Source organism: Prionailurus bengalensis, chromosome C2 (assembly GCF_016509475.1).
Source record: "Prionailurus bengalensis isolate Pbe53 chromosome C2, Fcat_Pben_1.1_paternal_pri, whole genome shotgun sequence".
Lineage (NCBI taxonomy): Eukaryota > Metazoa > Chordata > Mammalia > Carnivora > Felidae > Prionailurus > Prionailurus bengalensis.
Genome location: NC_057350.1, coordinates 33,734,825 through 33,750,752, shown reverse-complemented (window position 1 = coordinate 33,750,752; position 15,928 = coordinate 33,734,825).

The following is a 15,928-nucleotide window of genomic DNA, read 5'->3' as shown; positions in this document are numbered from 1 at the left end:
ACCAGAGCACAACTGCGGGAATTGTATGGTAAGAATACGTGTCGTTTTTAAGAAACCACTAACCTCTGTTTAAGACTGGTTGTACCATTTTGCATTCTAACCATGAATGAATGAGAATCTTTTGTTCCACTGACTTGCCCACATTCGGTGTTGTTAATATTCCTGATTTGGGCCATTCTAATAAGTGTTTAATAATATCTTGTTGTTTAATTTGCATTTCCCTGATGACTTATAAAGTGAAGTCTCTTTTCATATGCTTACTTTCCATATGCATATCTTCTTTGGTGAGATTTCTGTTAAGGTCTTTGGCCCTTTAAAAAAAAAAAAAGTTTTTATTCAACTACTCTGTTGTCCTGATTACTCAAGATGCACCTATTTAGTAAAGCTTTTCTTAACTGACCTTTCTCTGACCTGATTCTAGCAACACCTATTCTTCCATTTCCACTATTTCACCCATACTAGCCTTTTTTTTTTTTTTATTCAGATACACAACTATCATCCCTGCTTTAACTCTACATATACCTTCAACCATATCTAACCCATCTGTTCCAGATCCTCATTAGTTCATCCCTCTTGTCATCTGATTTCATCTTCTCAGAATCCTTTCCTTGACCACTCTAGATTTTTCTGCTTTATTCCTACCATTGTAATTCTTTTATATTTTTAATGGACAAAAGAAAACCCACAATAGTCTTTTTTTTTATTTTATTTTTAAAATAAATTAAAATCATCTTACAATACATCTTTTGTTTTCTTTTGATGTACATTTTATGAATTCTGATTTATGTTCAGATAAGTGTATTCACAACTATAATCAAGATACCAAACTATTCCAAATTCCCCCAAATACCCCATTGCGCTATTCCTTTGTGGCCACACACTCCACCCACTACCAATCATAGACATTCATTGATATATTCTCTCTCCCTCATTACAGTTTGCTCTCTACAAGAATTTCATATAAATAAATCAAAGAGTATGTAATGCTTTGGGACTGGTTTCTTTAGCATAATACCTTTGCTATTTATCTGATTGCTTATTTGTATCAATACAGTGTTTTATTCATGAGTAGTATCCATTGCATGTATGTATCACTATTTTTATATTATTTTTCTTTGGAAGGACATTTGAGTTATTTCCAGTTTTGTTTTGTTTTGTTTTGTTTTTTGCAAATTTGAATAAGACCATTATAAATATTTGTGTACAGGTTTTTGAGTGAATAAAAGTTTTCATTTTCTTGGCATAAATTTCCAAATGTGGGATAGCCAGATTATATAGTAACCATATGTCTAAATTCATAATAAACTGCCAAACAGTGTTTCAGAGTAGCCTTTTCATTGGGCACTCCCACCAGTAATGTATAAGAGTTTGAGTTGCTTTGCATTCTTAATAGTATTTGTATTGTCCGTAATTTTTTTTAAAGTTACTCTGACATGTGTCTAGTGGCATCTCATTGTGGTTGTGATTTGCATTTTCCCAAACGCTGATAATATTGAACATCTTCCTTGAGCTCATTTGCCATCCTCACGTTCTTTGATAATGGTAACGTGTCTGTTCATGTGTTTTGTACAATTTAAAACCGCGTTGTTTTTGTCCTCATGTTCTGTGATGAGTTCTTATATATTCTGGATAAGTCCTTTGTTGAATATGTGATTTGGAAATATTTTCTTTCCATATGTAGTCTGTCTTTCCATTTTCTTGAAAGTTATTCTTCTTACATTATTCTACACTCTTTTTATTTTTTGCATAAGTTAATACTTTCTGAAAATGTCTGATTTAGTTATGAGATTACTTATTTACAGTCTATACACCACAAGCCACACATATTTCATGTTTGCAGAAAATTTCTGTATCACCACTATAATGGCACAATGCTAGAATCATTAGCTTATGATAGTTAACAAAAACATAAAGGATGAATTCATGAATGTACTGTATTAGTTTCCCATAGTTGCTGTTATACAGAGTTGGTAGTGTGAAAAAACACATATTTCTTCTCTTATAGTTCAGAGGTCAGAAGTCCAAAATCAGTTTCAAAAGATCAAAATCAAGGATTTGGCAGGGCAGTACTCTGGAAGCTTTTAGGGAGAACAGTCTTTTTGCTTTTTAGCTTCTGGAAGCTGTCCTCATTGCTTGGTTCATGGTTCATTGTCTCCCCCTCCTTCTTTCTCCTTCACATTGTTATTCTTCTGTAGTCCAATCATCTTCTACTTGCCTCATAGTGTGATTACATTTAGATCTGGCAAAGATAATCCAGGGTAATTTATCTATTGTAATATGTTTAATTTAATCACATCTGCAAAATCCATGTTGCCATATAAGGTAATACTCACAGGCTCCAAGGATTAGGACCTAGATGTCTTCAGGGTCATTACTAAACCTATTATCTGTCCCAAACTATGCTCATCCTGTTCTTATCTAGTTCCTGCACTCTCTCCTGAACCTCAGAAAATTGCAAATGATGACATATTTTGATAATTAGTGATCTAGGTATTAAATATGTTTTAATCATTTTTCTCCCTCTGCAATCAGACTGTAAGTCTCCTACAAATCAGGACTCTGACTTCTACTTTATTACTATTCAACAAGCAAATTCTTGTTGAATCCCTACATTTTTAACCAGATGATGGGTTAACTATCTGTGAGCACTAAACATCTAAATCATTAATAAAACCAGTCTTTATCTAGGACTATAAATTATACAAGGATACATAATTTTTGGTTAAATCAAATTTTTCAATAATTTTGTTTTCATGCAAAGACTAATCTCACCTAGATTCTTCTTTGCATCTCTCTGTCTCTTTCTGTCTCTGTCTTTCTATGTGTCTGTCTTTCTGTGTGCCTTTCCATCTTCTTCCTTATCCTTTGTTTATTCCTTGCCTTTTGTATTGTCCACTAAAACATGATCTCTACATAAGACAAATTCTGACCACTATTGTATACTTTGTTGCTTAGAATTAATTTACTTTATTCCTCTGACATAAAAGCAAACAATTTAAGGATATATGTGCTTTATTTTTACCAAGAAAATTGGACTTCAATGTATCGAGTATCCTGCGGTTTCTATATAATAATGTATGAGAAAAACAAAAACAAATACTTTGCTTATACCTTTCATCATTTTAGCTATTTTTTTTCAGTTTTCACAGAAAGGATATATTAAGAACACAAGCTTACATAACTATTATGTAGCTTATCCATCTGTGTCATTTTCTAGACCTTCTTGATATTAAAGGTAGATGTGTTGTTATAAAGTAATTTAATAAAATGTTTAAAATGACTAGACTTTTCATATATCTTCAGGATATCTGTAAGTTCATGCTTTTACTTCAATAACATATGAAGCTGTCTTTCATGTGTTTGTCAGTGGTCACACCTGTCTAAAGAAATACAAATGAATTAAACTTAAAGCATAGTTACACTTTCATCTTGTTTTTTTAAATTCACTTTCTTGTAAATTAACTTTTAAAATCAATATTATTGGTTTCTGTTATTACTAACATCAGGTGACAGACTTTCATATTTTTTTAAAATCAGAATCTTCTACTCTACAAATTTTTGCGAGAACTAAAAGAACATTATGTTAAATTTGAAGAAGTATCCTAAAGTATTTCCTTCTCAGATAGGTTTATAAACCCCAGGAATATTTTATTCTATATTCCATGAAAATAAAAAAGGCAAACATGAGATAAACAAGCTAGAAAAAAAATTGATCATAGGTTCTTGATAGATGCAAATTCTAGAGTAGTATTTTCTTAAAAGTTTGAACACGTGGTTTTGTTTTAAATGCTGTGATTATATCATCTAAAAGGCCCAAACATGAAATTCCATATTCTTTTTTTTTCAACAAACAGGAATCCATGAAACTTTAACTCATAGTGACAAATTCACATACTAGAAAGCATCATTTGAATAATTTCTTTCCCGAAGTTATACTTAGTTTGAGAAATTGTCCCATTAAAAATTTATAGAACTGATTTCTCTAGTAATGAAAACAGTCATCTCAGCAGATGAAACCACAAATAAAATCTGACTTTCTCAAAAAATGCTTTACACATGATGTCTGACAGCTTTAATTACTTTTTTTAAAGTATAGAGTTGAAAAGTAGCTTTATATACTTATGTTGGAACCCCAGTGATGCAACTAATAATCCTTAAAACACAAGGAAAAATTAAAAATATGCTAAAGGATTTCCTTAAGAGAAAAGGAATTATTGGCCATTAGTTCCAATTAGTATAACAATGTTTGAATTTTCTTATAGAGAATATTAAGTAATGATGAAGTAGAAAAATCTCATTTTTATGTAATTAATTTATTAAGTATCATATATATAACGATTTTAGAAATATGTGCATTCATTTTTAAAGAATATCACTATTTTTGGTCATGATTATTATAATTAAGTATATGTGGAATGAATGCAGTAATTAGAGATAGCTAAGACTGGGGCAGTGCAGTGATTTCATTCAACTTTATATTACAATAGAACCTTGTTACACTGCATAAGAACATTATTGGAGACAGCATTAAATGATAAATGGTACTCAGTTATTGAGAACCAGACAAATATGGCAAGGTGAGGATACAGCAGAGTTTACAGAAGTTACTAGCCCCTACACTGAAGATAGAGAAAGCCGGGAAATCTATTCTTAAGATAGTCATTACTCTTAGGACAGTCATACAGGAATCTTTACTTCCAATAGCAGTTAATAGAAGACTTATAAATTCATTAAATGCAGAATGCGTATACAACTGTTAAGGAGACAAACAGATTGGGCATCACAGAGCAGTTGAAAAGAAATGTAAATTCAAGGGACTGGAACTTGTCTTTTCAGTCTTACATCTTTATTATCTCTCCTAGCAGAGAAAGGAGTGTAGGAAAAAGGAAGAGAGATTTCCTTACTAGGAGGTTGGGGTTCCACGCAGGAATCAGTTCTTTTAGAGAAACGTAGTATGCAGGCCTGAGATTCAATCTCTGAAGGTGAAAGGAACAGGAACACAGAGATTTGGTGTAGGATTTTCAGTTACTGGAATGTGGTTACCATAGTCAAGACAGAAACCTGTACCAAGGCTAAGGCTAGTTTAATGTTGATTCAGTAAATTACAGTCCTAAAATACTTCGTTCTTGGTGAGTCAGATCCAAATTGATCACTTAGACTAAGAATAACGTTTAATCTACAGTTGGTATCGACCTCAATGGATGAATAAATTTACCAGCAGGGAAGCATTCAAGAAAACATTAAATAAAGAACCACAGTGTGGTACAGTAAAAGCAAGCTTAGAAATCCAATAGTAACGTGTGTGTCAGAGCACACAAATGAATGGTGGACTTTGAGTAAATTATTGATATTCTCTCTGAATCTCAGTTTCATTCATAAAAATTGGGTACAGGATAGATGTAGGCCAGAACCTTTTCAGGACAAATAGCTATATTCAGTCTAGCTTAATAAAAATAATACAACATGGTGACTATGGGAACTGGTGGATGAGATTAAAATAATCTGGTAAATGTCTGGGAGAAGGGAAAACTATATAATTCCTATGAACAAGAAAATGAAATATCCTACGGCCATCAGTTGAAATGCCTTTTCTTATTTTCCCTCCTGTATAAATATTGAAATTGTAATAATATGCTTAAGATTTAGATATGTCAATAAAAAAGCAATAAAAGAAAAGAAGCCTACAAAACTATGCATTTTCCTTTCTTTCTCTTTCCACGAATAATGGGAATGACTAGCGATATGAACTGAGAATTCTTTCTGAAAATAAATATTTTAAAAATCAAAGTAAAACCAAAAAAACAGAACATATGTAACAGAAGTTAAAGAAATTGCACTTTCTTATAGCCCCAAATACTTCATAAATCCCATTTTTGCCGTCCCAAGGTAAATAAGATTCAAAAGAAAATTACTTTCACACATGATAAAATCAAGTAAGCTTGCTTTGAGCGATTTTTTTTTATCTATTTCAAGATAATGTAATAAAAAAAACAGGGTACTTCACCGCTTTTTCAGAAAAAAATGTTTCTGTAGTATATCTCTTTTAGAAGAATAACAATTTATCAAATGAAAAGTTCTGTTGTTAAACTTTTTATTGTGTTATAAAATATTCACTGATACTTCACAAGAATCTATAAATCACCTTTTCATTTTCACTTTGTCAAAAGACATGCATGAGAGTGTGTGTATGTGTATGTGTGTGTGTTCACGCATGTGCATGAGGAAAAAGAGAGAAGGAAGTCAGGGAGGGAAAGAGAAAAATAGAGTTTGAGCAAACATGGAGGGACCTAAAAAGAAATGGGTTGGGAAAAGACAAAATAATTATACAGAAATAAGGTAATCGATTAAGACTTAAGAAGCCCAATACTAGAATTTAACAGTTTTTATTTTAAGGAGATTTGATTAGAATTAAAATTATGACTGAAATTATGGAAATAAAATGGCTGCTTAATATATAAAATGATGGTGATGAATTTTTATAGAAATGATACTTTCAGAGATAGGATTACTGTGTGTGTGTATATACATATGTAATTTTTAAGTTAGTTTACATTGTGAGATGAGTGATTTGCCTTCTGTGAAAAAAAGAAAACTTACTTATTAACTAAACAAAGTTAAGCATTTGCAGAGTGAAAGAGACTAAATTGAAGACTACACAGGTCAAATACCTCTTTCTCTGTAAAGCACTGATGGAGACACAGAGAAAAGCAGACATGAAACAAGTTTAAATAACACAAGGGTGTAAAGATAAAGTCTCAAGAAAAACTCAAAAGAAATGGGTAATATGAATATGAGAGTATCTATTAAGAAGATGTAATAAAATAAACTTCCATGAAAGAGAGCACCAGAGGGGCACCTGGGTGGTTCAGTAGGCTAAGCATCGGACTGTTGATTTTGGCTCAAGTCATAATCTCACGGTTGGTGAGATTGAGCCCAGTGTTGGGCTTTGTGCTGTCAGCACATAGCCTTCTGGGATTCTCTTTCTCTTTCTGTCTCTTTGCCCCTCTCTTGCTTGTGCTCTCTCTGTCTCTCACTGTCTCTCTCTCAAAATAAATAAGTAAACATTAAAAAAATTGCACCAGAACCAAATGGTTTCACTGATGAATTCTACTCAATAATTTAAAAATTGATACTAATTCTTTACAAATTTTTCCCCAAACAGAAACATTCTATGAGACAAATACCAAAAACAGATTAAGACATTATAAGAAAACTATAAGCCAATATCTCTCAGAAATATAGATGCAAACATCCTGAACAAAATATCATTAAATTGAATCCAACAATGTATATGTATAATTATATACTGTGACCAAGTGGATTTATTACAGATATACAAGATTGACTTAATATTTGAAAATTAATCACCACATCAACAAGCTAAAGAAGAAAAATCATTATAGTAGCAATAATTTCAGAAAAAGCACTTGACAAGATTCCAGACTTATTTATGATCAAGACTCTCAGTTATTAAGACTAGAGGAGTCTTAATAACTATATAACTATATGGAAAGTTAATATATGAGTGGAGAGTATAAAACTAAAGACAAAATAAGTTGTACATAATGTATTCTAGTTGTTAAAGTAATGTCCCATAGGAATACAAGTTAACAATTTTGGTACTTCCATATAGGAGTACTGGAGAGGTCCAGTTTCCTCATTTAGAATTTATATATAAAGAAAGGGTAGAGGCTAGGATGATATAGGTGGTAATAGATTAGGGTAATGTATTAACTTATGTTTAGCTTAATGTAGATGCAGTGGAGTATATATAGAAATATCTACATAGATTAGATAGACAGACTGACAGATGGGCAGGCAGGCAGAGAGAGACAGAGAGAGAGAAACAGATAGGCATACATATATCGGTTTGTGTATATACATATATTTCCTTGCTCTGTAAGCTGAATGATTGCCATGTCAGTCACAAAAGCACACCCAGTTTATGGTTCTAGACAAGAGGAACCAGGGCTCCTTAGAAAAGTAGCTGACACTATGACTATAATAAGAAATAGACAAGATAATCCTGGAATCTTTTGGAGTGCCAGAAAGTGAGAAAGTGTTTAAAAATAACAAAAATAATAATGGTGATATATGCAAGGGATACAGGAGTGGATAAAAGAGCTCCTGACAATCAATACTGAAACAATTATAGCAATAAAATAAATAAAATAGTATTAGACTTTCACACAACTTATAAAATAAATATTCATGAATCCACACTAATATAAATAAAATATTAAATACATAAATGAGATTTAATAGACATATTTCCCATGCAGACATATTCTAAATAATTTCTGTAGATACTTCACCATCAAGGAAATGGAATATAGGTCCCCAGTCCTTTAACATGAACTACCCACAGTGACTTTCTTCCAAAGTATATAGTGTAAAGTGGATATGTAAAGTGGATGAAAGAAGAGTAAATGTGAAGTGGAAAAACCTGACAAACACTTCAACTCAGCCCAGAGGTCAAGGTCAACTTCATCGGCGATATGTTATATTGATGTATATGTATATGTATCTACCCTTGATATGATGTGATAATAATTGTATTTTATCTCTGTAGTCTTCCTACCAAAAAGCCTATAACCCTCATCTGATATAGACAAAATGTCATAGAAATCCCAGTTGAGGTACAAAAACCATATCAGTACTCCATAAAATTGTCCGTATCATCAAAAACAAAGAAAACTGAAAAACTCTCTTAACAAAGAGGAGCTTAAGAGAATATGACACTAAATGCAATACAGTATTGTAGGTAAGATCCTGGAACAGAAAAAATAAATAAATAAGTAAAGTAAACCTTCAGGAAATCTTAATAAAGTATGGACTTGTTTCATTAATAATATTTGTTAATTATAAAAGTTGTGTCATAATTATATGTTGTCAATAATAGAGGAAACTGTGTGTCAGTAAATGAGGATCTCTGTACTGTCCCCTCCATTCTCCTGTAAATCAAAAACTTTTCCAACAGGACATTTTGTATTTATTTTTTTAATTACACTAGGATTTCCAATGTCATGCCAGCATCATGATATTAATTGTCGGTCTCCCAATACTCCACATTTGTAACCCTGAGGGTACTGCCTCTGCACCTCTATTTACGATTTTCCATCACCTTTTTGTTAATCCCTCCATGTCTTCAAAGCTAATCACAGTCTTAACAGAAATAAAATGTTTTGAAGTCTCTTTTGTATTCTTCTCATAAAATCGTATTATTAAACACACACACACACACACGTAAGTTTTGGCCAAAGTCACATATATTTTACATTTTACTTATTTTTTTAATGTTTATTTACTTATTTTGAGAAAGAGAGAGAGAGTACTTGAGTGGGGAAGAGGCAGAGAGAGAGGGAGAGAGAGGTTCCCAAGCAGGCTCCATGCTGTAAGTACAGAGCCTGATGTGGATCATGAGGTCATGACCTGAGCTGAAATCAAGAGTTGGCCTCTTTCTTAATCGACTGAGCCATACCCCAGAGCTACACAGGTGTCCCAGTTTTAGCCAAAGGAATCTAAAGAGTACAGGTAGGATGATAATAATTTGTTACTATTCCTGGGGAAATAATAAAATTTTAAATATTACCATTGACTAGACCATTCCATGCTTCCTTGTCCTAATTTCATCACCATTAGAGTCCGGGAAGTTATTGGAAAGGTGCTATTTGTAGAAAAAATGATGCTTATTGAAAACTATGTATTTACCTTTAAAAAATATCATAAGCCAACTAATGTTTTATTCTTTATTTTCTTCTTTACAGTAGAAACTATTTCAGCTCAGTATGGTAATGTTAGTAATTTTTTTATTAATGGCAAACTCTAATAGTTAGATGTATATATATTTGGTTAATTACAAATTAAATTGTACATAAAAATTAACTTTGATTGAATTACAGGATTCATCAGGGAAAATAATTAGAATTCTCTTTGGTGGTAGCATGGTTTATAACAAAGGCTAACAGAGCCTAAAATATGAAGATCATCAACAATCTGTTAAACCAGCTTTGGGCTGGTTTTAGAAATATTATTTCAGAGACAATTATTCTGAGACCATTAAATATCTAACAATTGCTAGGGGCTTTAGAGGAAATAAAAATCAGTGAGATACAATCCTTATCTTCACAGAAATTGCTGATTTAATGGTGAGGGCAGGAGATGGTGAAGAGATAAAAATAAACCAAAAACATAACTATAAAGTAACCATAGTGAGTGTCATAACATAAAAGGCATTTTGGGGAGGAAAGAGTGGAAAATCTCCATAGACCAAGTGCTATCAGTTATAAAACTGATAAAAGGCAAAAATGGAAAAGAGAGAATGACATAGAGAATGAGTCAATACGATTTTTGCCCTTAAGATTCTAAGTATCAAGGAAATGAGAAGAGGAGGCAGATAAATTGCAATGAAGTATGAGAAGTCTTAAAATTAAAAAAACAAAACAAAACATGCAGAGTATAAATCAACAGACTGGGAAAGTCTGGAAGCAGGCTTGATTGGAGAGACAATATTTTTGGTAGGTTTTGCAGGATGAGATGGAGTTTGTCAAAGATTGAATGTTCTAGGCAGAGGAACAAGAAGCATCTAAAGTGTTTCCAGAAAATAGAGAATGCCACATAGAATATGTTAGAAACATAGATAACACTGGAAAGTTAAGATGGGGTCAGGTTTTGAAAGTGTGATTAGGCTGCCATGAAAGCTGATCAGGTTCCAAAGGCAGATGAGGATTTAGAATGCAAATCTGGAGTTGGTTTGAGTTGTTCTCAATTTGTTTAGCAAGAACTTATTAACGAGCCATGCAAAGTATGCTCACAAGCTTAAGAGTGGAAGTAAGCCATTTATTTTCTCCTTTGTTTCTCAAGGCTACCAATGGAAATGATTGATGAAGTCAACAAAGAATGAAAAGTCTGTCAAGCCAAAGAAACTCAGGACACCATTACCTGGGGGTTAGGCCCTGTCGACCATAATACCGTATACTATTTTGCTCATTGTGCCACAGTCGTCATATTTGTTTTGGTTGCGTTTCTTAATTTACCATTGGGACTAATATGATAGTCCTGTCCATACCCTCCCAACAGGACACGATGTCAATTTAAGGCATAGAGATATTTAACATGATGTCCTCTAAACAGAATGGTTTGAACAGTCAGAAACATGTGACCCGGCCAATATTATCTTTGAAAAGACAATGAACATAGTTTGATGATTGATTAACTGGAAATAAGATGGAGGAAGAGACTGATCACAGTGATGGGATGCTACCGCAGTCACCAAAATAAAGGATTGCAAGTTCCAAATTTAACACTGTGAGGTGGGAATAGAGTGGTTAGATGGGAAAGTCATGTTCACACATGAGAAATTAGAGAATTTATTGAATTTGCATAATAAAGGAAGAGAATCACAATCCTATTTTGAGTGAACATGTTACTGAGTAACAAGAAATGTACTTTCCTGGAGAATAACTGATTTTTTAAATTCGGGGTGGAGAAAACATCCCATGGAATACAGTAACTGGAGTACTACTGCTTTGGTTAAAACTCTCACTCCATCACTTTCCTGTGTGGTCTTGAGAACATTACCCAACTCCCCCACATCTCTGTTTGCTTATCTGTGATTAGAAAATCATAGCGGCACCAGTCACAAGTTGTTATGAAAATTAAATGAGAAAATAGAACTGTAAGACTTAAAGCAGTATGAGAAGTGCAAGACACTGGGAATATCATTTTGAGATTCATGAATTAATAAACGTGAATATAAGATCACTAGATGTAGGATGGGAAGGTAGAAGAGACAATGAATAACTAGCAGAACTTGTAGAATCTTAATACTTAACAATTTCAAATAAGAAATAAATCTATCAAATTTGAAATGAAGAAATAGAGAAGTAGGAAGCAAACCATAATAGCGAGGTGCAAAAGAAGCCAGTAGAGAGAATATGGACTTTGAAAAAAAAAAGAGATTATTGGATTTGTGAGAGGAGAGGAGCATAAATGCATTCTGTCAAAAATTTGGCATCATACTAAAATATGCAGTATGAAATGATGTATTAGTAAAAAGAGCACAAGTTGAAATTCAGAAACTGAGTCTACAGTAAAAACTACTTTTGCCATATTGGTAAGCTTAACAAAAGGACATGTCTCTGATATCATAATCAAAATGAGGAAGCACACAATTAATTATAAGAAAAAGATGTGAACAAATTTGAATGGCTTTGGGATCCCTTTATATACAAGAGATGGTGTAGCCTGTGTTTTGTAGATGGAAAGATACACATGGTATTAAATAAATTACATAACTAAAAAGTAATAATCATCAGAAAATACAAGGTTTTTGTAAGGATATGGGGGCATACACTATTTAGTATTTTGAATATAATATAATCCGGATCAATTATTCAGAACACATACATCGATGTTTTATTTTGCTTATATAAAAAAACTTAATACACAGCTTAATTAGAGTAAATGCTAAAGCATTTCTACATCCATAACTAAAAGTTAATATTTGGTTCACTTTCCTCAAACATCTTTCTTAAATAGTCTTCATTAACAATGTTTAATTCTATTTTTTTGTATTTTTCCTCATTTCAAAATAAACAACCTCATTAAGATCATTGCACTGAAAAATCTTTAAAAAAATAATCACATCATTAAGAATACTCAGGTATTCATGAAGTATTGAAATATGGATAATGACTTGAGCATGTCACTAAAATGATCATCTGTCCCCAATTAATACTGATATATTGCAGTTGAGAGGTCTTTTAATGATCACATTACTGGGGAATTATTGCTACTCATATAATTTGTCCTTATAATCATGTATTTATCAAAGATACAAAAGACAAGTCTCCCAGGAGGCTTATTAAAATCCTTATTCTCTTGATTTCTAATTGGTAAAGAGGATAGATTGTCCATTTTTTTTTTTTCCTGAAAGACCAACTGGGTTTTCATCAACAGACGTATCATTTAAAACTATGCAATTGTCACATACATAAATCTCCATTTTTAAAGGGCAGAAAATAATATGCCAAAATGAAAAATCACTTTACAGCACTCTTTCTGCTCAATGAAGTCATAACCAAATCAAATAAAAATTATTTATTAAACATCTGTAGATGCAAGGCAATCTATTAACCACAGTTTAAATAACATTAAAATGATAAGGTAAATGTGCATAATACTCGGAAACAAAAGTATGTATAGCCTTTCGTTTGCTTCAGAATTATCTTTACAAATTTTTATAAGTTTAAGTAATTCTGCATTATCATTTTTAAATTGCATCTTTCTAAATCCATAAATTTTATTTCAGTAAAAAAATGTGGTGACGTATCTCACAAGACAGAAAGAACCATAAAAGACAACGTCTCTCTCTTTTTTTTTTAATGTTTATTTATTTATTTTTAATTTTTTTTATTTTAAAAAAAATTTTTTTTTTTCAATGTTTATTTATTTTTGGGACAGAGAGAGACAGAGCATGAATGGGGGAGGGGCAGAGAGAGAGGGAGACACAGAATCAGAAACAGGCTCCAGGCTCTGAGCCATCAGCCCAAAGCCCGAGGCGGGGCTCGAACTCACAGACCGCGAGATCGTGACCTGGCTGAAGTCGGACGCTTAACCGACTGCACCACCCAGGCGCCCCTTATTTATTTTTGAGAGAGAGAGTGAGACAGAGAGTGAGCGGGGGGAGGGGCCGAGAGAGGGAAATACACAATCTGAAGCAGGTTTCAGGCTCTGAGCTGTCAGTCCACAGCCTGAGGCCGGACTCAAACACGAACCCTGAGAACGTGACCTGAGCAAGGGTCGGACGCCTGACCGACTGAGCCACCCAGGTGCCCCAAAAAGACAATCTCTTTGTAAGTCACCCTTTCTTACTTCTAATGTACCGGTTTAGCCTGCGACTGAGCATGCCCACAAGTTTGACACCATACTCAGAACAAATGTCAGGTACTACCATAGGTCGGTGAAATAAGTAATCGAAGTAACAGAGAATTTATGACTTGTTGGCCTTAATCACCTGGGGAACATTCTCTGTGTGAAGATAATCCTTTCCCACGTTACCTCTCCTCATGTCTCCACACAGTACACCTTGAAAGTCACTGTGTCCAGCCGTTCTAGGGGGTGGAAGGTATATTCCCCCACTTTGAGGGTGGAGCATCTATGTAACTTATTTGGAATACTTCCACAGGAGAGTTTTATCTCTTCTCGCTCATTAATTAATTAATTAAGCAGTGCATTCAATCATTTTTATTCTTAAGGTTTTATGGATATTTAGTTTATACTTTGCATTACACTATTTTAAGATTGCCCAAATTATTTCAGCTTTAGCTGAATGTTGGAGACTCATTCAGTTTGCTCCTCTACTTCTTTGACATGCCTCCTTATTACTGTAAATGTGTGTGTGTGTGTGTGTGTGTGTGTGTGTATTGGGGAACTTTCTTACTTTCCAATATTACAAGATGCTGTAGGCTCATCTTATGTATATCCTACCCTAGCCCCAGAATCAGCCATATCAATAGGAAGAACTGGTTCCTTTTGTTGGAGAATAGTATAAAAATACAAGATCTAAACACTAGATGTACTCATTGTGACTGGGGCGTTTTGATTTTTTTTTTTTTACTTTACAGCCTATTTTCCCCCTTTTGAGCAAACAGAATGAAATTATACATATTTATATAAACGTGTGTATATACACGTATCTATAAATATTTATATATGTAAACATCTATATGTACACTAAGATAGACTTGAGTTTATTCTGATGTTTCCAATCCATTCTCAAATGAGAAGCCTGGTGCTCACCATCTATCAAGCATATACTTAATTATTCTGTATACACATTTATCGTAACATCAAGAGTCATAAATCATGTTGATAATATACACACTTGACATGATATAATGACAATGGCATTTTACCTCTGTGGTCTTCCTCCCAGTGACCCATAGCACTAGTCTTACCATGAAAAAATATCAAATCCCAATTGAAGAACCTTCTACAAGAAGGTTTGAGTACTGCTCAAAACATTCAGTTACGAAAAGCAAGATAAGTGAGAAAGTGCAATAGCCAAGAGGAGCCTGCATAAATGTGACAACTAAATGTAATGTAGTACTCTGGATGGGATTCTGCAACCAAAAAAGGACATTAAGGAAAAACTAATAAAATCTAGGGGCTCCTGGGTGGCTCAGTTGGTTAAGCGGCCAACTCTTGACTTCGGTTCAGGTCATGATCTCGCGGTCTGTGGTATCGAGCCCTGCATCAGGCTCCATCTGTCAGCATGGAGCCTGCTTGGGATTCTCTCTCTCCCTCTCTCCCTGCCCCTCCCCTACTCGCTCTCTCTCTCTCAAAATAAATAAATAAATCTTAAAAAATAAAGAAATCTAAATAAACTATGGACTTTTAGTTCGTTGTAATGTATCAGTATTCATTCATTTATTGTAACAAATGCATAATACTAACGTAATTTATTAATAATAGAGGAAACAAAGAAATCTTTGTATTGTCTTCTGCATTATTTTAGTAAATACAAAACCGTTCTACAAAGTAAAGTTTGGTTGAAAAAAAAGATTTTTTTTAAAGGACAAATACCATATGGTTTCACTTCTATGTGGAACCTACAAAGCAAAACGAATGAATAAACAAACAAAAAGTAGAATCAAACCTATAAAACAGAGAAAAAAACTGACGGTTGCCAGCGGGAGGGGGCAGAGGGATGGAAAAATGGATGAAGAGGAGTGGGAGATAAGAGTCCAGTTATGGAATGAATAAGTCATGAGAATAAAAGGCATAGCATGGGGAATATAGTCAATGGTGATGTAATAGCATTGCATGTGACAGATGGTAGCTACATTTGTAGTGAGCATAGAATAACTGTATAAGGTTGTTAAAAAATTATTTTTAACATTTATTTATTTTTGAGAGAGAGAGA